This window comes from Chiloscyllium punctatum, chromosome 4 (assembly GCF_047496795.1).
Source record: "Chiloscyllium punctatum isolate Juve2018m chromosome 4, sChiPun1.3, whole genome shotgun sequence".
Lineage (NCBI taxonomy): Eukaryota > Metazoa > Chordata > Chondrichthyes > Orectolobiformes > Hemiscylliidae > Chiloscyllium > Chiloscyllium punctatum.
In genome coordinates this window covers 62,294,850-62,320,280 of record NC_092742.1, presented here as the reverse complement: position 1 = coordinate 62,320,280, position 25,431 = coordinate 62,294,850, and the positions used below count along the sequence as shown (strand labels likewise).

Here is a 25,431-nt window from a genome sequence, read left to right as displayed (position 1 = left end):
CCAAAATTAACAGAGGTTTTCAAGAATTTTCTCATGCTCTAGTAGGTCAATGATATCTAGCTCTTCATGGAAACGGTTAACTAGTTATACATTTTTAACCAACTGAATAAACATCAATGAATTATATGTTAACTCCTCAAATTGGATCAGACTTGGTACAAGGATTTTTTAATCTCATTATGCCTGTGCAAACTCCAGCATATTATAACTTGAACCTGTGCAATGCTTTTCCAATCAACACATCATCTCTTGGCTGAGGAGATATTTTGTTCCAGAATCAATCTGATAACTCCCGAAAACCAGTCTATACTATGCTTCCAAATCACAGAAAGCAGAGACGTGTGGTCATCGAGAAACAGATCCTGGCAATCACCTGGGCCAGACAAATGTTCTTGGTCTATGGCCTTGACCTCAAGTTTACAATGCGGACAGATGATAAGCAATTGGTTGGCCGCCTTAACACCAAGTTGCTGGCAAAGATGCCACTCTGAGTTCTGATTGCATCTTATATGGTTTGATTTCAACAGAGAATATTTCCAAGCCAAACTCCAGACCAGGATTCATACTTTGTTCCACAATCCTGCTGGATAAGCCAGACAGAATGACATCGACTTCATTGAGGATATTGAATTATATATTTCTTTGTTGACAAAATTCCTCCCTGCAACCATTTGAATTTGGACAAAATTCGTAAAGTTCAGAAGGCTAACTCTGAATGGACATAGATAAGACAGCATTGTCTCATGGGAAGATATGTAAATGTCCCCACTAATTGAGGTCTAAAGCAATACATTGTATGGTACAGTCTCCATGGGACTGCTGGATGTTCTTGCTTTTCGTAGAATCATAGAATCCCTACAGTGTGGAAACAGGCCTTTCGACCCAACAAATCCATACCGACCCTCTGTAGAGTAAGCCACCCAAAACTATTCTTCTAGGATGGCGAGGGTAGGAGTAAGGCCTGTCAAAGACTGAAGTGGGAAGTTATGTGTGGACCCTGTGGAGATTGGAGAAGTGCTCAACTAATATTTCTCATCTGTTTTCACTCAAGAAAAGGAGAAAAGGGAAGACTGAGATATGAGCTATTAGACTTGAAAAGATTGAGGGTAGTAAGGAGGAGGTGTTATCAATTCGAGAGGGTGTGAAAGTAGGTAAGTCCCCTGGGCCAGATGGAATTTTTCCAAGAATTCTCTGGGAAGCTAGTGAGGAGATGGCAGAGCCTTTGGCATTGATCTTTGAGTCGTCATTTTCTACAGGTTTAATACCAGAGGACTGGAGGATTGCAAATGTTGTGCCCTTCTTCAAGAAGGGCGGTAGAGATGATCCAGGCAATTATAGACCAGTGAGCCTTACGTCTGTTGTAGGAAAAGTTTTGGAAAGGATTATAAGAGATAATATTTATAACCATCTTGCAAACAACAATTTGATTAGAAATAGTCAACGTGGATTTGTCACCTGTGTCTCACAAACCTCATTGAGTTTTTTGAGAAGGTGACCAATGTGAGGTCATTCACTTTGGGAAGAATAACAGGAAGGCAGAATACTGGGTCAATGGAAATATTCTTGGTAGTGTGGATGTGCAGAGGGATCTTGGTGTTGATGTACATAGATCCCTGAAGGTTGCCACTTAGGTTGATAGTGCTGTTAAGAAGGCATACAGTGTGTTAGGTTTTTAATTGGTAGGGGATTGAGTTTCAGAGCCATGATGTCATGCTGCAATTGTACAGAATGCTTTGAGTATTGTGTGCAGTTCTGGTCGCCCCATTATAGGAAGGATGTGGAAACATTGGAAAAGGTGCAGAGGAGATTTACCAGGATGTTGCCTGATCTGGAGCGAGCATCTTATGAGGAAAGGCTGAGGAACTTTGCTCTGTTCTCTTTGGAGAGAAGAAGGCTAAGAGGGGATTTAATAGAGACATACAAAATGATCGGAGGCTTAGATAGGGTGGACAGTCAGAGTCTTTTTCCTAGGATGATGATGTCTGCTTGTTGAGGAGGCATAGCTGCAAATTAAGGGGTGATAGATTTAAGACAGATGTCAGAGGCAGGTTCTTTACTCAGAGAGGGCAAGGGTGTGGAATGCCCTGCCTGCTAATGTAGTTAACTTAGTCATATTAAGGGTATTTAAACAGTCCTTGGATAAGCAAATGGATGATGGTGGGACAGTATAGGGTGATGGGCTTAGATTAGTTCACAGGTCTGCGCAACATCGAAGGCCGAAAGGCCTGTTCTGCACTGTATTGTTCTATGTTCTACATTTACCCCTGACTAATGCCCATAGCCTACACATTCCTGAACCTTATAAGCAATTTAGCATGGGCAATTCACCAAAACTGCACATCTTTAGATTGTGGGAGGAAACTGGAGCACCTGGACAAAACCTACAGGCGGATAATATGCGAACTCCACATAGGCAGTCAGCCGAGGATGGAATCGAACCCAGGTTCCCTGGCGCTGTGAGGCAGCAGTGCTAACCACTGAGTCACTGTGTTGCCCTTTTTGTGGGTCAACATACAGCATGTGGACTGCAGCAGTTTAAGAAGGCAGCTCACCAACATTTTCTCAAGGGCAAGTAAGGATGAGCAATAAATATTGGCCAGCCAATTGTGTCCATGTCCCACAATTGAATAAAAAAATGTCCATTGTGACTGCACTTGTAATTCTAAGATTTTCAGGCTGGACATATCCCCAAAGTTTACTTCAGCCATCCCTGGACATGATCAAGTGCTAGGCATAGGATCACTAGTCCACGTAAAGGCCATTTCAAATATTGTCTTCAATTTTCCAACATGCATTGTCCATAAGCAAGGGTTTTTTTCCACTCACTCATGGAAATATTCCAAAAATGGATCTGATCATCTTCGATAAAATCTTCCTCATTATTGCTGACAGTTATCCACAATGGCTGGGCATCAAGTGACTAGATGACCCCATTTCAATGGTGGTTATCACTTATACATAAAGAGATTTTTGCATGCCACCATGAGATGGGCATTACAGACACAAGTCCAATTTATTAATGACCAAACATTTCAAATGCTTTACTAACTTGTACAGTTGAATATATACTATAATTTTACCCTGATTCACACAACTGATAGAGAGGCTGAATGGGGGTCCGAATGCTCAAGGCTCTTTTGAAGAATAGCAACAACATCATCGTGTCCTTGCTTAGTTAACGGTCCACAATTTTGTACAATAATATGGTTTCTTCAGAACTCCTAATGGGTAGAAGGTTACATACTTGGTTCCTGGGTCTTCTGCATGATATTTGACCAGGTATCACAGAGATTGGTTTGAATAAGACAGAAGTAGGATTACTATTACATAAAACAAGTTGTTGCCCATGCAAGCAGAGGGTGTGGGAACCATCTGCAAGCGGGCATCAGAGCCGCCCCGCATTTGCCACGGGACTATGCCTATATCGGTAAAACTATAGGAATTCATTTTGTGTTTTAAACGGCAGCCGCAGCTTAAACCCACAGAACTCAGCAGCTGCCGGTCCACCCACGTGACCGGGAGATGGGAGCCAGAGGACAGATCGAATCCACACTAGGGCAGACACTAACCATGACTCATAGACCGAAACTCCGGAGCTAATTAATATGGAGACCCATCTCCTAATCAAATCAAGAGACTGACTGAAACACACCCATATTCATCAATACAGAACCATCCTGACACAAAGGACAGGCATCCACCAGACAGGAACGAACAGACTAATACACACCAGTACCCCAAGGGAACAAAGGGGGGGTGCTAGCCTCCAGCCCTCACAGAGAGAGACAAGCAGATAGTACCCGGACCCGTTTACATAATACAATTAGCACCCTATTGTGTGTACACTGTAACTCTCCTGGGATGGCAGGAAACCCACCATTTGCACCTACTCCAGCGATGATGGGGAACTGTCATCCCATTCATACTCAAAATCCTCACATCCTGACAAAGAAAGGTATATAATGTGTAGCAGCGTGCAGAAACAGCAGAACAGCCGAGATTCGGACCTCGGTTGGTCTCCGCCGGTGTTAGTGTATCAATAAACGTTACCGATTGTTGAACCGTACTCTGGGCTTGGACTGATATCATTTCATCCGCGCTAACACATCCGTATTCTATTTTTGGGAGTCTATCTGAATCTAAGACCAAAACAGACCTGGCTGAGTCTTGAGTCCTCTGTTTTTACTTAGTCAATACTAACAGTGGCATCCTCAGATGCAACAGGTTAGCATTTGTACCTACCATCACGTAACCTTTGTAAGTCTGGATTGACTGCCCAGACGAAAGTGAGGGTATCCAACCACCTCAATGGACTCTTCATGTCCTCCTTCCCAGGTTGTATATGTTCCTACTCACCCTCCAAAAGAAACAATGATACTCACAGGCAAATCAGTCAAGCCACAAGGGTGTCTTTCCCTCTCATTTTAAGGATCATCAAGGAGTGACTTTGGACTATAGATGTAGAATAAAAATGGAAATATATTATTGGTAGAATACAAGATTAGGTAAAAGGGAGGCATACCTTAAGAGTTTAGTAGTTGTTATACTAATAGCTGAAATGCAACATGAGTGATGCCTGGTCATGTCAGACCACATGGAACTGGGACCTGAGAAAAGTGGCTTGAATAGAGTTCTGGTAAAATAAAGTCTTTGTCAATAGTTAATAAATGTTTATTAATTTGCACTAGCATTGTTTCCAAACCTCATCTGACAAAGTGCCCAGAATCTGACCATGATATTTACACAAAAGCTTCCAAGGAGGTTTCCTCCAAGGCTTTCTAACAGGCCTTTTAACCCATTTCTACTGCGTTCCCTAGGCAATTGGAATTCCTTCTTGTGAAAAAAAAGTGTGAGGATCCAGTTCCCTAGCAAAGTGCATTGGTAATATTGCTTATGGCCAGGAGGAACAGGAATGTTTTCTCTCGACCTAACAAGCTCATAATTCTAGATCCATAATCATGAACTCCCTCTTATTTTAACCTGACTACCATCCATCCCTCCATCCACAATCTTTCCTGAAGTAACTAAACATCACTTCCCCATCCCAATGTTGGCCATGATGTCTTCAGAACTCTTCACCCCACCTGTATCTCCACTACAATCGCTCCTTCCCTTCTCTCTGTTCAGTGGCTATATGCTACAGGCTCTCACTCCTGACTGGCAGGCTGTCTGTCAATCAGATGTCCTGTTGTGGAATTCTACATGAGACCCAGGAAATCTCTATATCCAAATGTCCCTTACAAGTTTCTTCCCCACTTCACAGTACTGCCTTCACTTCTCGCCGTAAGTGTAATGATTGAGTTCCTGGTCCTTTTTCTTCCAGAGGTGACTGATGGAATCATTATCTCCTGTTCCCTCCTCTGGCCTGCTCAGTGTTCGCAGCTGAAAGTTCTAAGTTTCAGCACCTGCTGGCAAATGATCTTTCTTTTGTTCATAAAATAATTCTCTGCAAACTTTGAAAATATTTGATGAATATTCGCAATGCTAACTTTGCTCCAGACCTTCTTGTCTCTGGCTGACTACTTGATTTCACCTATCGAGCGTTAATCTTGACCTCTACTGCTTAACACATTAGGCTTCAGTCTAGCATGGCTTCACTCAATTCGATAATACATCAACAAATTTATACACATCATGGAGATTTATTATAGCTCTAATGAAGATTGAAGACCCCAAATGCTGCAAACAAAAACATTTTAATGTAAGCAGAAACTTAAACTATTATACGGCAGGTATCAGCTGTGGCTCAGTGGTAACACTGTTCCGTACATCATTGTATATAAGTTCTCCCAGCAAATAAGACCGCCCCATGTTTTCCAGCACTAAAAATTTGAATATGCTCAGCATATAAATCATAATCCCTTTTCAGCCACAAGATGCTTTACTCCAATTAATATACCTGCTCTTCAACGTTTCACCTAAAAAATGTACATTTTGTTTACCTTATCGTGTCAATCAGCATTTGGGATGAAGTGGTTGTAAGTTAAATTAACAATATTTGCTAATTCAGCATCTCTGCTGCAGTGAAAGCTTTTGGAAGGCATGAAATGATGAAGAAGGACTGAAGAATATGCACAAGACAAATGTGCACCAAAACAGAGACCAGGCATGGGCCTGATCTTGAGAAAGACCTGTAGGGATGTGTTTTCAAAAATCATCAGAAATGCAATAAATGCATAAGCAATTAAGTGGGTCAAATTAGACTAAGAGTACAGTAAAGATTTCAGATGAACAACTAATTGATGTAGATGCTTTAAAGAATGAAGTCTTACAATAGAAAACTAAAATTGCTCAGAGATAACCGAAAGACCTCTAGCAACATTCCCACCACACTAATGCCAGGCATTGACCATTGCAGCATGAGACAGTTTATCACCCTTGATATTCAATGGCATTGCCGTCACTAAATCCTCTAATATTACTATACTGGGGGATAACATTGACATCAGAAACTTAACTGAACTTGCCACATAAATACAATGTACTTACTGTGATTAGTGATTAGAGGCTAGGAATCCTCCAGCAAGTAACTGACCTCCTGACACTCCAAAGCCTGTCCACAATCTACAAAGTACAGGCCATTTTCATGACTAACAAAACCTTTCACTGCAGCAGAGATGTTGAGTTAGCAAATATTGAAAATTTAATTTGCAATCACTTCATCCATTTTCCTGCCTTACAGGATAAGGTAAATAAAAGATACATTTCTTAGGTGGAACATTAAATAGCAGGTATATTAATAGGAGTAAAGCATCTTGTGGCTGGAAAGGGATTTTGACTTCTATGCTGAGCATACCCACTTGCCTGGATGAGTGCAGCTCCAACAAGTCTCCAAAGGCTTGACGGGACAAATCAATCCATTTGACTGGCGCCACATTCAGAAGCATCCACTCTGTCCACCATCGACACTCAGTAACAGCAGTGTGTACCATCTCCAAGTTTTTTACAGATGTTTACCAAGGCTCCTTAAACCCATCTTGCAAACCCACTGCCACTTCCATTTAGAAGGGGAGAGCAGCAGACATGTGAGAACACCATGTTCCCCATCAACCACTCACCATCCTAACTTGAAAATATATCACAAGTTGTTCCTTCACTGTCACTGGATCAAAATCCTGGAATTATCTCCTTTACTGCATTGTGGGCCTACCTAAAGCACATGAACTGCAGCTGTTCAAGAAGGCACCTCATCGCCGTCTCTCAATAATTTAACTTACAACCACTTCATCCCATATGCTGATGTTCAATAATTTCTGGCCCAGCCAGTGACGCCCACATCCCTGAGATGAATAAAAACAAACTGCTAAAATTGCTAGTTTTAGTGATTCATCATCAGACAACACTAAAAACACAAGTACCCATTAACTCACAGTGGGAACATGGATAAGATGCCAGTGAATTTTGATATGCTCAGCAGCCAAACTGTGGATTGGAGAGGTTCAAAAACATTTGGAAAATCAATAATGTAACACCTCTATTAAGAGAAAAAGAGAAGACCGAAAGCAGGAAACAAAAAGTCAGTTAGTCTAATGTCTCTGAGAAGGGAAAATGCTAGAATCCACTGTTAAGGAGGTAATAGCTGGCCATTTAGAAAATTATAGTACAGCCATGATGAACTAAAATGGCTTTGTGAAACAGAGCATTATGGAATAAAGGAAAACTGTAGACATTGTGCACTTGACTTCTCAAAAGTCATTCATCAAGATGTCATTTCAAAGGTTACTTCATTAAATTACATCTCATGATGTAGGTCAGGGGTGACCAAACTTTTCACATGGCGGTCATATTTCAATTTTCCTCTTCATTCATGATCATCAAGCATGGGATAAGAACTGGGGCTAAGCTCAGGAGATCAATTTATTAAGTGGGTCACCTCTGGTAGCCCACACTCTGACCTAGCCTGAATGGAATTCACAGGAAAGTCAAGAGTCAAAAGTGAGTTGACCTTCATCCTGGGATTTCCTTTCTCACAGTTTGAATTTTCTCAAACCCCTGCACTTTCTTTCTCCCATACTCTTACCCATTTCCCTCTTTATTTCTCATCCTCCCCACTCTGCATGCCCATTCCTTTATCTTACCCATCTCACTCTGTCTGTCTTATACTGAACCCTTTAACTTCAAAAAAATAATCCATGGGCCTTTATACTCCAAAAATTTCCACCGGCGCTATTACCCAGTGGCAAACATCTTGGTTTGAAATGAAATGGCCATATGGTATTTTCCCAGAGAAGCAATTGGATAAAAAGTGCTTTCTTTGTAATAAAATGATGCGATAGAAAGAAACCGGATGGATCAGCTGGCATTGGCTGAGGCACCAGAAGAAACAATGGCAGAAGTAGCCCTATTGATCATGCAAAGCCCTTCTTACGAACACCTGGGGGCTTATTGCCAAAATTGGGAGACCTGTCTCACAGACTAGACGTGCAACAGCCTGACATAGTCATACTCACAGAATCATAACTTACAGGCAATGTCCCAGACACCACTGTCACCATCCCTGGATATGTCCTGTCCCACCAGCAGGACAGACATGGCAGAGGTGGTGGCACTGTGGGGAGGAAGATCTCCTGTGAGTCCTTGACATTGACTCCAGATCCCATGCAGTCTCGTGGCTTCAGGTTAAACATGGGCAAGGAAGCCTCTTCCTGATTACAATCCTCCCAGAGCTGATGAATTGGTACTCCTCCATGTTGAACAACACTTAGAGGAAGCACTGAGATGACAAGAGCACAAAACATACTCTGAGTAGGGGATTTCAATGTCCACCACCAAAAGTGTCTTGGCAGCAGCAAGCTAGCTGGCTGCTAAAGGGCATGCCCACTAGACTGTGGCAGGTGTTGAGGGAACCAACAAGAGGAAAAAACATGCTTGACCTCATCCTTACCAATCTGCCAGCTGCAGATGTATCTGTCCAGGATAGTATTGGTAAGAGTGACTACTGCACAGTCCTTGTGGAAATGAAGTCCCATCTCCTCTTGGGTGGTATGATGGCACAGCAGTTAGCACTGCTGCCTCACAGCGCCAGAGACCCGGGTTCAATTCCTGCCTCAGGCGACCCTCTGTGGAGTTTGCACATTCTCGCCGTGTCTGCGTGTGTTTCCTCTGGGTATTCTGGTTTCCTCCCACAGTCCAAAAATGTGTGGGTTAGGTGAATTTGCCATGCTAAATTGCCCCTAGTATTAGGTGTAGGGGAATGGGTTTGGGTGGGTTGCGCTTCGGTGGGTGGATGTGGACTTGTTGGGCCGAAATGCCTGTTTCCACACTCTAAGTAATCTAATCTATATATTGAGAATAATTTCCATTATATGTTGTGTGGCACTATCACCGTGCTAAATGGGACAAACTTCAAACAGATCTATTAACTCAAGGCTGTGCACGTGTGAAGTGCCTTGGGCCATCAACAGCAGCAGAATTGTACTCCAGCACAATCTGTAGAGTCATGGCCCTGCATATCCCCTTGCATCATTTTATTGCAAAGAAAGCACTTTTTATCTAATTGCATCTCTGGGGAAAGATCATATGGCCATTTCATTTCAAACCAAGATGCTTGCCACTGGGTAATAGTTCTGGTGGAAATTTTTGGACTATAAAGGCCCAATCTGTAGCCTCACGGCCTGGCATATCCCTCCACTCAAGCCAGAGAATCAACAATGGTTCAATGGAGAATGCAGGAGGGCATGCCAGGAGCAGCACCAGACATACCTGAGTATGAGGTGAAGTTATCAAACAGCACTACTTGAATGCCAAACAACATAAACAACAAGTGATAGACAAAGCTAAGTGACCCCACAATCAACAGATCTGGTCTAAACTCTGCACTCCTGCAGTTGTAAACGGTGGTGGAAAATTTAAAAATTCACTGAAGGTCCACAAATATCCCCTTCCTCAATGATGGAAGAGCCCAGGTCATCAGTGCCAAAGATAATCCTGAAGCATTAACAGCAATCTTCAGCCAGAAGATTTGAATGGATGATCTATCTTGGTCTCCTCCAGTGGTCCAAATACCAGTCTTCAGTCAATAGATTCAATCCATGTGATATCAAGAATGGTTGAAGACACTGGATACTGCAAAGACTAAGGGCCCCCTGACAACTTGTGCTCCAGAGTTTGGTCCTTCCCTCGCCAAGCTGTTCCAATACAATTACAACACTGGCATCGACCTATCAATATGGAAAGTTGCCCAGGTTTGTTGTGTACGCAAAGAGCAGTCAATCCAACCCAACCAATTACTGCCTCATAAGTCTACTGATCACCAGTAAAGTGATGGAGGGTGTCATCAACTGTGCTATCAAACAGCATCTGCTCAGCAATAACCTGTTCAGTGATGCCCAGTTAGGGTTCCACCAGGATCACTCAGCTCCTGACCTCATTACAGCCTTGGTTCAAACATGGTCAAAACAGCTGAATTCCAAAGGTGAGGTGAGAGTGACTGCCTTAATATCAAGCTGCATTCGACCGAGTGTGGCATCAAGGAGTCCTAGCAAAATTTAAATCAGGGGGCAAACTCTCCACTGGTTGGAGTCAGACCTGGCACGTAGGAAGATGGTTGTGGTTTTTGGAGATCAATTATCTCAGCTCCAGGAGATCTCTGCATGAGTTTTCCAGGATAGCCTCCTAAGCCCAACCATCTTCAGCTGCTTCATCAATGACCTTTCCTCCCTCATATGGTCAGAAGTGGGGATGTTTGCCAATGATTGCGCAATGTTCAGCACCATTCACAACTCCTCAGATACTGAGGATGTTCAAATTCAACAAATCTAGACAATATACAGTCTTGGAGTGATAAGTGGTAAGTAACATTCATGCCACACATACACCAGGCAATGACCATCACCAATCTAACCACCACCCCTTGACATTCAATGGTGTTACCATCACTGATACCCCCCCACTATCAAAATCCTAGGGGTTACCATTGACCAGAAACTCAACTGGACTTACCACATTATCACAATGGCTATACAAACAGGTCAGAGGCTAGGAATACTATGGTGAGTAACTCACCTCCTTCTCTTGTCCATCATCGACAAGGCAGAAGTCAGGAGTGAGAGGGAATACTCCCCACTTGCTTGGATGGGTGCAGCTCCATGCATCACCCTGATCTGGAAATATATTGCCATTTCTTCACTATCCCTGGGTCAAAATCCTGGAAACCCTTCCCTAATATCTTTGTGGATCAGCCCACAGCAGGTAGACTGCAGCAGTTCAAGAAGGTAGTTCGTTACCACCTTCTCAAGGGCAACTAGGGACATGCAATAAATGCTGGCATGGTCAATAGATAGGAACCTGAGATTAGGGATGAATGTGTCATTTTGGTTCACAATCTGTTACTCGTGGAGTACCACAGGAATCAGCGCTAAAGTCTCAATTATTTAAAATCTAAGTAAATGAACCAGATGAAGGGACAGGACATATGATATCTAAATTTGCCAATTGGCATAAAATAGGTAGGAATATAAGTCATCAAGAAAACATAAAATGTCAAAGAGGGATTTAAGTAGATCGAGAAGACAAAAAAGAAAAAATTTGGCAGATGGAGTATAATGTGGAAAATATGAACTCTGTCCACTCTAGCAGGATGAATAGGAAACCTGTGTATTATTTGAATGGAGAATGATTAAAAGGCCCTGAGGTGCAGAGGGATCTGGATGTCCTGGTATGCAGATGTAAAACATGATTAGGATGCCAAGTGCAAATTGCAAGAGAAATGCATATAAAATGACCAAATGTTTACAAGAGTTCCACATAGTCATGTTGAGATTAAATCGGTTGTACGATGTACAGTTTTAATCTCCTTACTAAAGAAAAAATATAAGTGCATTAAAAGCAGTTCAGAGAAGGTTCACTTGATGGATCTCTGAGATTAACAAATTATTTTACGAAGAAAGATTGAGCAGGTTGATGCCTCTTTTCATTGGAGTTTAGGAAAATGCAAGGTGATCTTATTGAAACAAAGTGATGTGATATGGGACTGCTGAGAGGACGTCTTTCCTTGTGAGTGAGTCTGGAACCAAGGGTCACAGTGTAAAAATATGGAGTCTCCTACTTATAGAGTCATAGAATCATAGAGATGTAGAGCACAGAAACAGACCCTTTGGTTCAACTCGTCCATGCTGACCAACTATCCCAACCCAATCTAGTCCCACCTGTCAGCACCTGGTCCATATCCCTCCAAATCCTTCCTATTCATATACCCATCCAAATGCCTCTTAAATATTGCAATTGTACCAACCTCCACCACTTCTTCTGGCAGCTCATTCCATTCATGTACCACGCTCTGTGTGAAAAAGTTGCCCCGTAGGTCTCTTTTATATCTTTCCCCTCTCACCCTAAACCAATAGCATCTAGTTCTGGACTCCCCCACCCCAGGGAAAAGACTTTGTTTATTTATCCTATCCATGCCCCTAATGATTTCATACACCTCTATAAGGTCACTCTTCAGCATCCAACGCTCTAAGGAAAACAGCCCTAGCCTATTCAACCTTTCTTTATAGCTCAAATCCTCCAACTCTGGCAACATCCTATTAAATCTTTTCTGAACCCTTTCAATTTCACAACATCTTTCCGATAGGAAGGAGACCAGAATTGCATGCAATATTCCAATAGTGGCCTAACCAATGTCCTGTACAGCCGCAACATGTTCATATTACAGAGAAGGAAATGCTGCTTGTCTTGAAACGCATAAAAGTGGATATTTCCCCAGGACCTGATCAGGTGGACCCTAGAACTCTGTGGGAAGCTAGAGAAGTGATTGCTGGGCCTCTTAATGAGATATTTGTATCATCAATAGTCACAGGTGAGATGCCGGAAGATTGGAGGTTGGCTGACGTGTTGCCAATGTTTAAGAAAGGTGGTAAGGACAAGCCAGGGAATATAGACCAGTGAGCCTGACGTTGGTGGTGGCACGTTGTTGGAGGGAATTCTGAGGGACAGGATGTACATGTATTTGGAAAGGCAAGGACTGATTAGGGATAGTCAACATGGCTTTATGTGTGGGAAATCATGTCTCACAAACTTGATTGAGTTTTTTGAAGAAGTAACAAAGAGGATTGATGAGGGCAGAGTGGTAGATGTGATCTACATGGACCTCAATAAGGTGTTTGACAAGGTTCCCCATGGGAGACTGATTAGCAAGGTTAGATCTCATGGAATAAAGGGAGAACTCACCTTGGAGGGCAGGTTCATAGCTCCTTGAAAGTGGAGTCGTAGGTACATAGGATAGTGAAGAAAGCATTTGGTATGCCTTCCCTTAATGGTCAGAGTAACTTAAGATAGAGAAAAGGAGATTTTGTTTCTATCTCAGATTGTTGTCAGTCTGTTGAATTTTCTTCTTCACATAGCAATGAAGCTGGCTGTTGAATTTGATCAGCAAGGGAGCCAAGGGCTGATGGGTGGAAAACAGAAAATTGGATCTGAAGCCACAATCAGATTAGTCATGATCTTATTAAATATAAAACAGGTTAGAACAGCCAAACTTGAACAAGCTTGACAAGGTGGATGTGGAGAGGATATTTCCTCTTGTGGATGAGTTAAAATTCACTGTGTAAAAATTAGTGGTTGGACTATTAGGACAGAGATGGAGAGATTTGTGTTCTCTCGGTGTGTTGCATGACTTTCTGCCTCAAAGGCTGCAGAAGGGGAGTCATTAAATATTGTTAAGGTCAGGGTAGGTAGATCCTTGATATGTAAAGGAATCAAAGATTATGGGGAATAAATGGGAATGTCTATGACAGAACTCAAACAGATGAGCCATCATCTTATTAGACAGTGCAGCAATTTTGTTGGGTCAAGTGGTTTACTCCTAAGTTTTCTACTCTTGAGTTGTCCAATGTACACACTAACCTGGCCTTTCCCAATTTTTAAGGAGCTTGCACATGTAACAAGTTGCATTTCATTATTATTTGCAACTGATTTTTATTTTTTGTAGATAACTCCAGTGTGGTGACATTAATAGTTATTCATTTTGGATACGCAAAATGCTCACATTTGAGAATGCTGCACTTTATCATCACTGTCATTAGCTTTGAATATTAAAATTTGTGTTAAATTTTAGCAAATACTGCTCCTGGAATAGTTGGATATTAGCTGCAAGATGTTTTTGCAAAATAGTGGTCATTCTGATGTTATTGCATTAGGGTTGGGGGTGAGGGGGAGCTTGTGGGCAGATGTGTTTAGTTGCATGAAAAATTCTGGAAAAAGCTAAAAGTAGAGAGGGCTCATCAGAGGTTCATAAAACTTCCAGAAGAAGTAATAGGGCAGACACGTGGAAGGCATCAGGAACCTAGATTCACATACAGGGATAAGAGGTCTTATATAAGAAGGTCTGGCAGTCAATGAAGGTCTGAGGGCATTGTACTTAAATGCACACAGTATACGAACCAAGATAAATGAGTTTGTAGTACGATATTGTGGGTATTACGGACACATGGCTACAAGGGGATCAGGCTGAGAATTAAATATCCAAAGATACACGTCCTACCAAAATGACAAGGAGATGGGCAGACTGCTGGCAGGGTTGCCTTGTTAGGGAGAAATTAAATAAAACTGATAGCAAAAGTGAAGGTGCAAAATCTGTGGGTAGACGTCATGAAATGCAAAGGTAAAATGACCCTGATGGGAATTGTGTACAGGTCTCCTAGTAGTAGTCAGGATGTGGGGAAGAAAATAAATCAGGAGATAGAAAATGCATGTAAGAGAGGCATCATTATAATAATCATGGGAACATCAGCATGCAGGTTGACTGGCAAAATCAGGTTGTTAGTGAATCCCAAGAAAGGCAATTTGTTCAATGTCTATGAGGTTTTGTTAGGAGTAGCTTGAGGTACAGATCACTAGGAACACGCAGTTCTGGATTTGGTGATGTAAACTTGATATGGGGACATGTTGAGACAGACTTGATTAGGGAGCTTTATGTGAAGGAACCTCCCGGTGACAGTGACCATAATATAATAGAATTCACCCTGTTGTTTGAGTGGGAGAAAAGAACTGGAATCAGATGTAATAGTATTAATTGAGTAAAAGTAACTACTAAGACATGAGGGAGGAGCTAGCCAGTGTTGATTGAAAGGGGACCCTAGTGGGGAAGATGGTGGAGGAGCAATGGTAGGAATTTCTGTGGGGTATTCATGAGGGACAGCAAAAAATCATCCCAAGGAAGAAGAGATGGACGAGGCAACCATGGCTGACAAGGGAATTCAGGGACAGCTAAAATCATACAATGTAACGGAGTTCATGGGAAGCCAGAGGATTAGGAAGCTTATAAAAACCAACAGAGGATAACAAAAAAAAAGCAATAAGGGGGAAGAAGATGAAATATAAGATTCAGCTAGCTAGTAATATAAAAGAAGATTATAAGAGTTTTTTTAGATATATAAAAGGGAAGAAAGAGGCAAGAGTGGACATTGTACTGTTTGAAAATGAGGCTGGAGAAGTCATTATGGGAACAAGGAAATTGCAGAGGAGCTAAATAGGTATTTTGCATCAGTCTTCATGGTGGAAGACACCAGCAGAATACCAAAACTTCAAGGAAATCAGGACACTGGGGAAGCTGAAAAGTCTGAAATTTGGATATATCACCTGGACCAGATGGACTACACCTGAGTGCTTTGAGGGAGATAGCTGAGGAGATTATGATGGCATTGGTGGTGTTCTTTCAAGAATCCCTGGAGTTGTGGACAGTCCCAGAAGCCTAGAAAATGGCTAATGTCTCTCCCCTGTTTAAGAAGGAGGGAGGCAGGTGACAGGAAACTATAGGCTATTTAGCCTAACCTCATTGTTGGTGAGATTTAAGATTTTTAGAGCAATTATTAAGGATGAGATTGCAGAATACATGGGGGTGCATGGTAAAATAGGGCAGGGTTGTCACGGCTTTGTCAATAGAGGTCATGCCTAACACATCTGTTCAAATTCTTTGAGGAGGTAATGAGCAAGTTAGACAAAGAACAGCCAGTGGACATGATCTATTTGGGTGTCCAGAAAGCCTTTGATAAGGTCCTGCACAGGAGGCAGCTAAAGAAGACAAGAGCCCATGGTGTTAGAGAAAATGTACTGGCATGGATTGAGGATTGGCTGACTGACAGAAGGCAGCAAGTAGGGATAAGGAATCTTTGTCAGTTGGCAGTTTATGACTATTGGAGTTCCACAATGGTTAGTGCTGGAATCACAACTATTCACATCGAACATTAAATATTTGGACGGAAGAACTGAGGTTATTGTTGTTAAGTTTACAGATGACACAAAGGTAGTTGGAGGGACAGGTGAAATTGAAGAAGTGGGGAGGCTACAAGAGGACTTGGACAGGTTTGGAGAGTGGACAAAGAAGTGGCAGATAGAATACAATGTGGAAAAGTGGGAGGTTATACACTGTGGTAAGAAGAATAGATGTATAGACTACTTTCTATATGGGGACATGTTGAGGAAAGAGTTGAGAGTGTGTTGCTGGAAAAGCACAGCCTCATTCCTGATGAAGAACTTATGCTCGAAACGTTGATTCTCCTGCTCCTCAGATGCTGCCTGACCGGCTGTGCTTTTCCATCACCACACTCTCAACTCTAATCTCTAGCATCTGCAGTCCTCACTTTCTCCCAAAAGTTGAGGAAATCTGAACCACAAAGGAACTTGGGAGTCCATTTCAGATTCTTTTTCAGATTAAATGTAGGTTAATTTGGCAGTTCGGAAGGCGAATGCAATATTGCATTCCTTTCAAGAGGCTACAATACAACAGCAAAGATGGATAAGGTTCGGTCAGACTTCATTTGGAATATTGTAAGCAGTTTTGGGTCCTGTATCTAAGGAAGGATGCGCTGGCATTGGAAGGGATCCAGAGGAGGTTTACAAGAATGATCTCAAGGATGAAGGGCTTGTCACATGAGGAGCGGTTGAGGACTCTGAGAAGAATGAGGGAAGATCTGAATGAAACTTACAGAATACTAAGAGGCATGTGGAAGAGATGTTTCAACCAGTAGGAGAGACTAGAACATGAGCGAGGCAATGCTTGTCTTTCTATTGTGACACTGAGTTCAAGATAAACTGACAAATTCTCTTGAGATTGTAGAAGCTGTTCGGGACCGTATTTAATGCTAGGATTTCATATATTTATGTGATGGTAAGGATTTAGTCCTTCTCAGTTTAACCTCCAATTTGCAGAATGCAAAGATTAGTTAGCTTAAATAGCAGACTCATCAAAATTATAGATTTAAACAAATTCTGTGGTATAACACAGTGTTAGATCAGAATGGCTTCCCTTGTTTAAAGTCAAATCGATTATCCGAATAATCAATTATCCGAACGAAATAACCATTTCGTTCGGATAATTGAGGTTCCTCTGTAAATCTCTGATGTTTGGACACATACACCTTGGCATATCCAACAAACAAGAATAAATTCAGAGATAAAAATAAACCTTTGCAGTTCTGTTCCTCTGAACAAAAAAAAACAAACTGCCACGATGATGGAAAATCCTTCCTCGAGCACGAACTGGTATTTTAGGGAAGAAGGATTTCTTTTGAGTGTACAGGAAGCTTTTACAAGGAAGGTGAAAAATGAACACTTAGGGCAATAACATATTAAGCCTGATTTATGGGTATGATTCACAGTTAGTTCCAATTAAAGTGGGCTGCCTGCAAAGAGGTGCTCTCACCTCCATTGCAAGATCAAAGAATGTGACCACATGGAACTGCCAGTGCTTCCTTCTTCTTCACACTGATGGTTGCCTTTGTGCTTAGCAGGGAGCTGAACACTGTTGAGAGTATGGTGTTAGAAAAGCACAGCAGGTCAGGCAGCGTCTGAGGAGCAAGAGAATCGACGTTTCAGGCCTAAGCCTTTCATCAGGAATGATGATGGGCTTATGCCCAAACCGTCGATTCTTCTGCTCCTCAGATGCTGCTTGACCTGCTCTGCTTTTCCAGCAGCACACTCTTCACTCTAATATCCAGCATCACTTTCTCCTAGCTGAACAGTGTTGTGTAGATAACAATAGGATATGGCCAGTCTGCATCTCTGAAAGGGAAGCCAAATTGATGTTGCAATTTAAATCATTAAAAGTTAATATTAGAGTGCAGAGATGGTTTCAGGATGATGGATGTTTCATTAGAGTCATCAGTAGTGAAATTAGGCAGGACAAGCGACACCATGCTTCTGTAGGGATCCAGGAGACTTGAAATGAATACTCTTGGAAAAGATTGGATGTTGGTGGCCAGAGATACTTATTCTTGTATCTGGACCCAGGAATCTGCAGCAGTGCTAAAGGACGTCAATTACCTCACTCAGATGACTTGGGTCAGTGAATGACATCTCTTACACAGCACACTGCTAACTTATTATGGTGCTCATTGAGCCACAATACCAACCCCTGCACCTGGGGTACTGACACTTAACACTCTGGTCTAACATCCCTATAGTCCACCTAACCCTTAATTAACTGCTGTTGCTCTCAGTTGAACACTTACTTCTCACTTATTTTTAACCCTAAGAAAACACATTAGTAATGATGTCTATTCTGTGTCTTGCAGGATAAGGTGGCACACAAGGGAGCAGAACTGGCCTAGCAGGGGACAAGGTCTCTTCCATCTCCTGAAACCTATGGAGCAGATGACCTCACTGCTTACGACATTGACCACAGAGTCTTTATCTTTGTGTTTTAATAAGAGATTTGAGCATGACTTATGACTCTTCTCAACTTACAGTTTATCCTTGTCCTGTTATCTAGAACATTGAATAAAGACCATAAAAATATTGCTCAGTTTTCCCTGCCATGAGTTCAAATGGGTTCAAATCCTGCCATGGCAGATAGTGGAATTTAAATCCAGTTTAAAAAAAAACTGTAATTAAGAGTCTCAAGATAACCATTAACCATTTGTTTATTGTCTGAAAAACCCATCTGGTTCACTAATGTCCTTTAGGGAAGGAAACTGCCATCTTTACGTGGTGTGGCCTACTTGTGACTCCAGACCCACAGTGATGTGGTTGTCTCTTAAAGCTCTCTAGGTAGATAGGGTTTAAAGCTCTCTAGATAGATAGGGATAGGTAATAAATGCTGCCTAGCCTGTAATGCCCTTATCCTGTGAATGAATAAAAAAAAGACAGATGGCGGCATTTCAATGTTGTTTATATTTAACCTTTCACTCATGCTAGTCACAGTTACATTCTAAACATTTGTTTCTGCTTTCCCAGTCAGCCTTTATATCTAAATTTCAACCCTATGTATTAACAACCACTTCTTTTATCATCACTTTGTTTAAGACAACTTTAAGAAGAATAACAGAAATTCTGATCTATTATATGGTTTGTGATCCTCAATGTTCAACTTTTCTTTCACATAATTCATTGTTCATACTGACTATTTATAAGTAGACGCAATAGTTAACATATGAAAGTTTAATGGAATATTATACCTTCCGACTTCTGGACTGTTTTGATGAAGGAAGGCAGTTTGTCTCAGGGAAAAAAAAACCAGGATGTGTGTGAAGAGGAAATCTCTTTTAATTAGAAACTTGAATCAAGTGATCCTAAATTTGAAACATGAAGTGGCACAACTGTTCCATATCTCAGTGCATAAGGAAATTGACAAGAGGCAATGCTCAGCATGACCTTATCCCTGATGATAGCCAGTTAACAAACTGGAAATGGAAGCTGCCACACCTTTACTATGAGGATATCCTCCATTGTCTGGCATTGTCATTTTGCTGAACTGGTTAGATTTCAAATAGCTCTGTGTGCTATCAGTAGAAGCAGAATGGTATTCAACCACAGTCCATATCCTCATGGCCTGACAATCTCCCTCTCTACCATTACCATGAACCAAGGAGTCCGTCATAATTCCATGATGAGCAGAAGAGGACATGCCAGGAACAGGTTTGCTTGAAAATCAGATGACGACTCTTTTCTCATGTGGTTTTCTGCCAACGCATGAGAATTTGGTTTCAAGGCAGTCTGGATGATGAGAAGGCAAAGTCAAGGACTGTCTTCAGGCTTAGGCTTCTTCAGAACTAAATTTATTGTCTTTTAAAGCTAAACATTATTATTGATGGTAATCTGAGATACACCAGACTCTAACCTTACTGCTATTTTACTAAGACTATTTTCTCAAGAACTTCTCTCCCCAAGTACAATTTCTATCAATCTCACACAAAAGAATCTTATGGTCTATGATTCTAGCTAACTCTGCCCACACTGTACTATTTGAGTCCAGTGATTAGCAGCTCCTTGACATCATCAGAAGATTGTTCCAGGGTAATAAGCCGACAGTAATTACATCCACCTTGTGAAGCTACAGGCCAAAATTACTTGCATGCTAAACAACATAAGCTGCATATGATAGCAGAGGTTAAGTGATTCAACGACTAAAGGATCAGATCTAAGCTGTGCAGTATTGTCACATCCAATCATGAATGGTGGGTGGATAATTAAATGATTCATTGGAGGAGGAGGCTCCACACATATCCCCATCCTCCGTATTGGGGAAGCCAGCACATCAGCACAAAAGGCAAGGCTGAAGGTTTCACAAGCATCCCCAGCCGGAGGTGCAAAGCCTGGTCCCACACTCCTCCAGAGATTCCTGGCATTACAAATCCTAGACTTCAGCTGTTTCAATTCAGTCCACATTGTATCAAGAAATATTTGCAGGTACTGGATACCGCAAAAGCAATTGGTCCCAACAGTATTCCAGCAAAAGTACTGAACCCTTGAGCTCCAGAATTAGCTGACACCTATCCAAGCTGTTCCTGTGCAGCTAGGACTGCAGATGCTGGAGATCAGAGCTTAAAAATGTGTTGCTGGAAAAGCGCAGCAGGTCAGGCAGCATCAAAGGAGAAGGAGAATTGACATTTTGGGCATAAGCCCTTCTTCAGGAATGAGGAGGGTGTGCCAAACAGGAACACTCCAGCCACAGGGGAATGAATGCGGATTTCTCCAGCTTCCTCATTTCCCCTCCCCCACCTTTTCTCAGTCCCAACCCTCAGACTCAGCACCGCCTTCTTGACCTGCAATCTTCTTCCCAATCTCTCTGCCCCCACCCCCTCTCTGGCCTATCACCCTCACCTTAACCTCCTTCCACCTATCGCATTCCCAATGCCCCTCCCCCAAGTCCCTCCTCCCTATCTTTTCTCTTAGCCTGCTTCGCACACCCTCCTTATTCCTGAAGAAGGGCTTATGCCCGAAACGTCAATTCTCCTTCTCCTTTGATGCTGCCTGACCTGCTGCGCTGTTCCTGTGCAGCTTCAACACGGAATCTACCTGATAATGTGGAAATGCATGTTCTGTCCACATAAAGCAGGACAAATCCCTCCCAGTCAAAACATGTGGTGCTGGTAGAGCACAGCACATCAAGCAGTATCTGAGGGGCAGGAGAGTCGACGATTCAGTCATAAGCCCTTCATTAGCAATGCACCACACTTTTTGATTTTGATCTCCAGCATCTGCAGTCCTCACTTTCCATCCCAGTCAATTATTAGCCTACCAGTCTACTCTCAACCACGAGCAAAGTGTTAGAAGGTGTTGTTGATAATGTTATCAAATGGTACTTTCTCAGTAATACCCTGTACATTGACAATCAGTTTGGATTCTGTCAGAGCCACTCAGTTCCTGATTTAGTTAAAGACGTGGCTCAAAGAGCTGAACTTCAAGGAAGAAGTGAGGGTCACAGCCTTTGACATCTTATAAGGGTATGAATGATGGGGACGAGAGCAAGTTGAAAAATACGATCACAAGAGAAGACTGGAGATGCTTATTTCAACATTAGAAGCATCTCACTGTTTCTATAATGCATTTGCCAACTTCCATGGCAAGATTTTCTCCAGACAACAGCAAATTGCCAATTAATGGGGATCATAGCTTGTTAAACACCTCATTAATGCTGTAACTCAGCTAATTAACTTTCAGCTTTCTATCTTACAAAATGCGCTCCCACATCAGTCCAAGGGATTGGTCATGATCCTTTCAGAGTGTTCTCAGTCAGAGGGCTCTATGCTTTTGCGGTGCAGGAAGTCAGTCACAGTCAGTTATGTGCCTCCATCATGGCTAGTCTGGGCTTTAGGGCTAATACACTCAGGGAGATTGACCCCAACAGCAATCAGACATCTGGACATCTCTGGGAATATCCAGTTAGGTCGCTCAAAGTAGTGTGCTGTGGCCATTTGGTCAGGTCCATCTGCAGAAGCTAAGGGGAAAGGAGAATAGTTGGCTGAAGCCAATGGGCAACAGCGCCCAGTTTAGAATGAACCTGAAGAACCTATAGTGACTGGGGAGCTGCAGGCTGGCATGGTCACCTTATATGGCATGTAATGGGGGAATGGAGTGTATTGTTGGGCAGGCTCATATAGACAGTGGACGCTTTGGATAGTAAAAAGATTATGGGGTTCATGGAAAGAGCAATGAGGAAGGGAATCTGAATGTAAGAGGTAGAGGTAGAGACTGAGACCATTGGCTGAAAAATGTTTGCTGTCACTTTCCATTTTGCTGGAGTTCAAAATTAGGTAATGTTTAGAGGAATTATTCTGACGTTACCTGGGGTAATTGGTCACAGGCACATTCAGGGCTAGATAGACACTTAAACATGCAGGTGTAGAACAAAATAACAACCACTTCATAATAACAACATGATTCAGCTACAGTGGAATGCCACATATGCCACAAAAGAGTCCACAGGCACTTATTTTCTTTTCCTCCCTCCATTATGTCTCACTGGTGGTGGGTATGTCTTCATATACAGTGCAATTTCACCCATGCTACTGAAGAGGATTTTCTTTACTTTCTGTCCTTCCCACTATGTCTCAGTGTAGCCTCTTCTTCCAAATTTTGGGTGGAGGGAGCCTTCTTGACAGTGGAATGTTGGCCTTGGAGTTTTGATCAGGCAACCGTGGGGGCATTTACATCTGGACGGTTCAGATATGCTGGGGATCTTCTTGTCAGAGCAGATGAATTTCTCCATGTCTGGGACAGGCAGAGTAGAGGTGGAGGACAAGGCCATCTCTACAGTGTTCTGAGAGGGGACACTGAAGGGCCTGAGTGTGGTTCCTCCTTTTGTTGGGTGATTATTTGCACCAGTCTTCTTGTGATGAAGGGACACCTGTTCTGAGGTTAACATTCTCCATCCTCACATCACCATGAGGCAGTGGTGCTGAGGACCAATAGTTGGAGAGATGGGGTGCAGTTTTGTGCTCCTTTCCAGCAGACTCTGAGAGTGCAGGGCCTGGCTCTCCAGTGGCAACTGCCAATCTGTTCAGGGAGGCAGAAAGGCAGACACATGAGGAGTTACATTGCTGCAGCTTTTGACAATGACATCCCTGTCTGCGGCTCCTGTTCCTTCCTGATTGCTGACACCACAGGGTCCTCTCCTGCCTGGGCCTGAGCAGATATCTGGTCTCTGGCAGTCCTCCGAGTGACAACGGCTTCAGGGTATCTTCCTCAGCCAGCTGTGGAGCTGTCGTAGTGAGGTTCTCACCGGCTTGTACTCCCACACTCTCCTAACATTCCCACTGAAGTATTAATATAGGATCTCGTGGACAGAGTGCCGATATAGCCTCTAAAACTGTGGTACTGTTATCCTTAGAGATCAAGGGGATGGCTTCAGGGAAAGCTGTCTATTTCCTTGCTGGTTATCTGCAACATCCAATAGAGAGAAGGTATTGTGGCAAATGATTAGCAGTGGTGTTCAATGAACGCCATTGACCCCCCAAAGTTAATGTGAGAGTTGCATTGGAATTAAGAGAGGTACTTACTTGGTTGGATGTCTAGGTATGCTCAGAGGACTGGTCCCAGTATTTTCCTTGAGGAACAGGATGAGGACCCTGATGTTGGGAAGCCCTTCACCCACCTTGGCCCTTCCTGCACTGCTGTGGCTGTCTTCTCCCGCAATGAGAGAAAGGAAATGATCAAGTGAGGTGACAGTGGGTGGCACAGCTGTTAGTGCTGGTGAAGATGGAGAAAAGATAGTGAGATGTCTTGGGTGAGTCAGTAGGCTGCGAGTGGGCCTGAAGGGTTTCTGATTTGGGAAGTTAAACAGGGACTGAGAGCAAGTGAAGGAAGGTATTGCATGTAATAGTGAAAGTGGCAGACCATGGGCACTGGTGGCTGATGAGGGTGTCACAACAGAGAAGTTAAGTGAGTTCAAAATTCTTTTCAGAAGTTAATGGATTCCCTCAGGTCATAATCCAGCATAATGTATTTATAAATCTATGAGAAAATGGCAGATTTTAATAGATTGGGAGTTTCTTTTTAATTATGCTACAGAAAGACCCAGAGAAAATACTTCCAACATTCAGGTGCTAAATAATATTAGCCTTACCCTCCTTTCAACACTATTCTTTAGACTATAGATATGACATATTCAAGTGCAAGCCAGCTGAAACTTCCTCTTATTTTTAGCCATCAGGCATTTAGCTAATTGCATCACAAAGGCCTTCTTAATAGTGGTAGTTGTGTAGCTTCACCAGATATTTATCACTTGTCCAGTACCAAACGCCATTATTATAAGCAAGTACTTGTTCTCTGTCAACCGAGGGGTAAATTAAAGGAATGATATCTAGAATCAGAGATCCTTAGTGCTGTAATTAGCTCACTGGGGACCTCTTGTGTTCTCATAGCATTCAGATAGAACAAAAAATAGTCATCCAATTATGTAATTTAAGACAAAAGTTATGAATTAGATTCACGAAGAATGTCAAATTAAATAGTAGAAGATCAAAAAACAGATTTCACTTGATTCTCTTTGACTTACATCTCCTTGGAAACAAAGGGAATTAGATTTGGAACACTTTGACTAACTCTCCTAATAATGTAGAGTCTGAACCAGTGTAAACTAAATTTTAGTTTAATTTAGTCCAAGTCTAGAGCAATAACTTACACAAATCTATGCAATTAGCTATGCAGTGAAGTAGGAGTGGATGAAATGGAAGAAGATTGCATTGTAGCCAGAACAGATATGGAGCTACTTGACGGTGTGAACCCTATCTTACAGACTTTCCTTATGCTTCATCTGTTAGCAGAACAAAGAAGAGCAATACTTCTCGTTTCACCTTATGACAATCAATTAGGCTGTTCCATCTTCAGATAAACAGGATTGATGGATTAGGTCATCAGAAACATGCAAACATAACCTTTTTAAAATCATCTACTGGACAGTGATGATTCATTTGATTTTGAAGTCTCATTTTACAGATGTACAGCATTTTCAATATGGAGAAAACAAATTGAGCAGAAAAGCTGAGTCAGCTGATGATTCCATTCTGTCCAAGGGCCATATAAATTGAGGTCGCCACAATCATTTCACACATTAGTAAAATATTTTTTTAAGGTCTGATATACAACTGACCTCAGGTTCTTCGCTTTAATTTGGATATAAAAATGGAGAAGCTTGATAGATCAAATTGATAAGCAACAGCCTAAGGCCTTAATGCCCTCAATGAAGAAGAGCCTCTGATTTATTGCAAAAATGGC

At 42.2% G+C, this 25,431-nt stretch overlaps 1 long non-coding RNA gene across 1 annotated transcript in view; it reads left to right on the top strand.

Moving 5' to 3' along the window:
- LOC140475937 (uncharacterized) overlaps nucleotides 1-19,189 on the top strand; it is a 225,489-nt gene extending 206,300 nt beyond the window's left edge. Inside the window, exon 3 of the long non-coding RNA XR_011960367.1 lies at nucleotides 18,510-19,189. This is a non-coding gene — a long non-coding RNA (uncharacterized lncRNA). The remainder of the gene's footprint in view (nucleotides 1-18,509) is intronic.
- The last annotated feature ends 6,242 nt before the right edge of the window (nucleotides 19,190-25,431 follow it).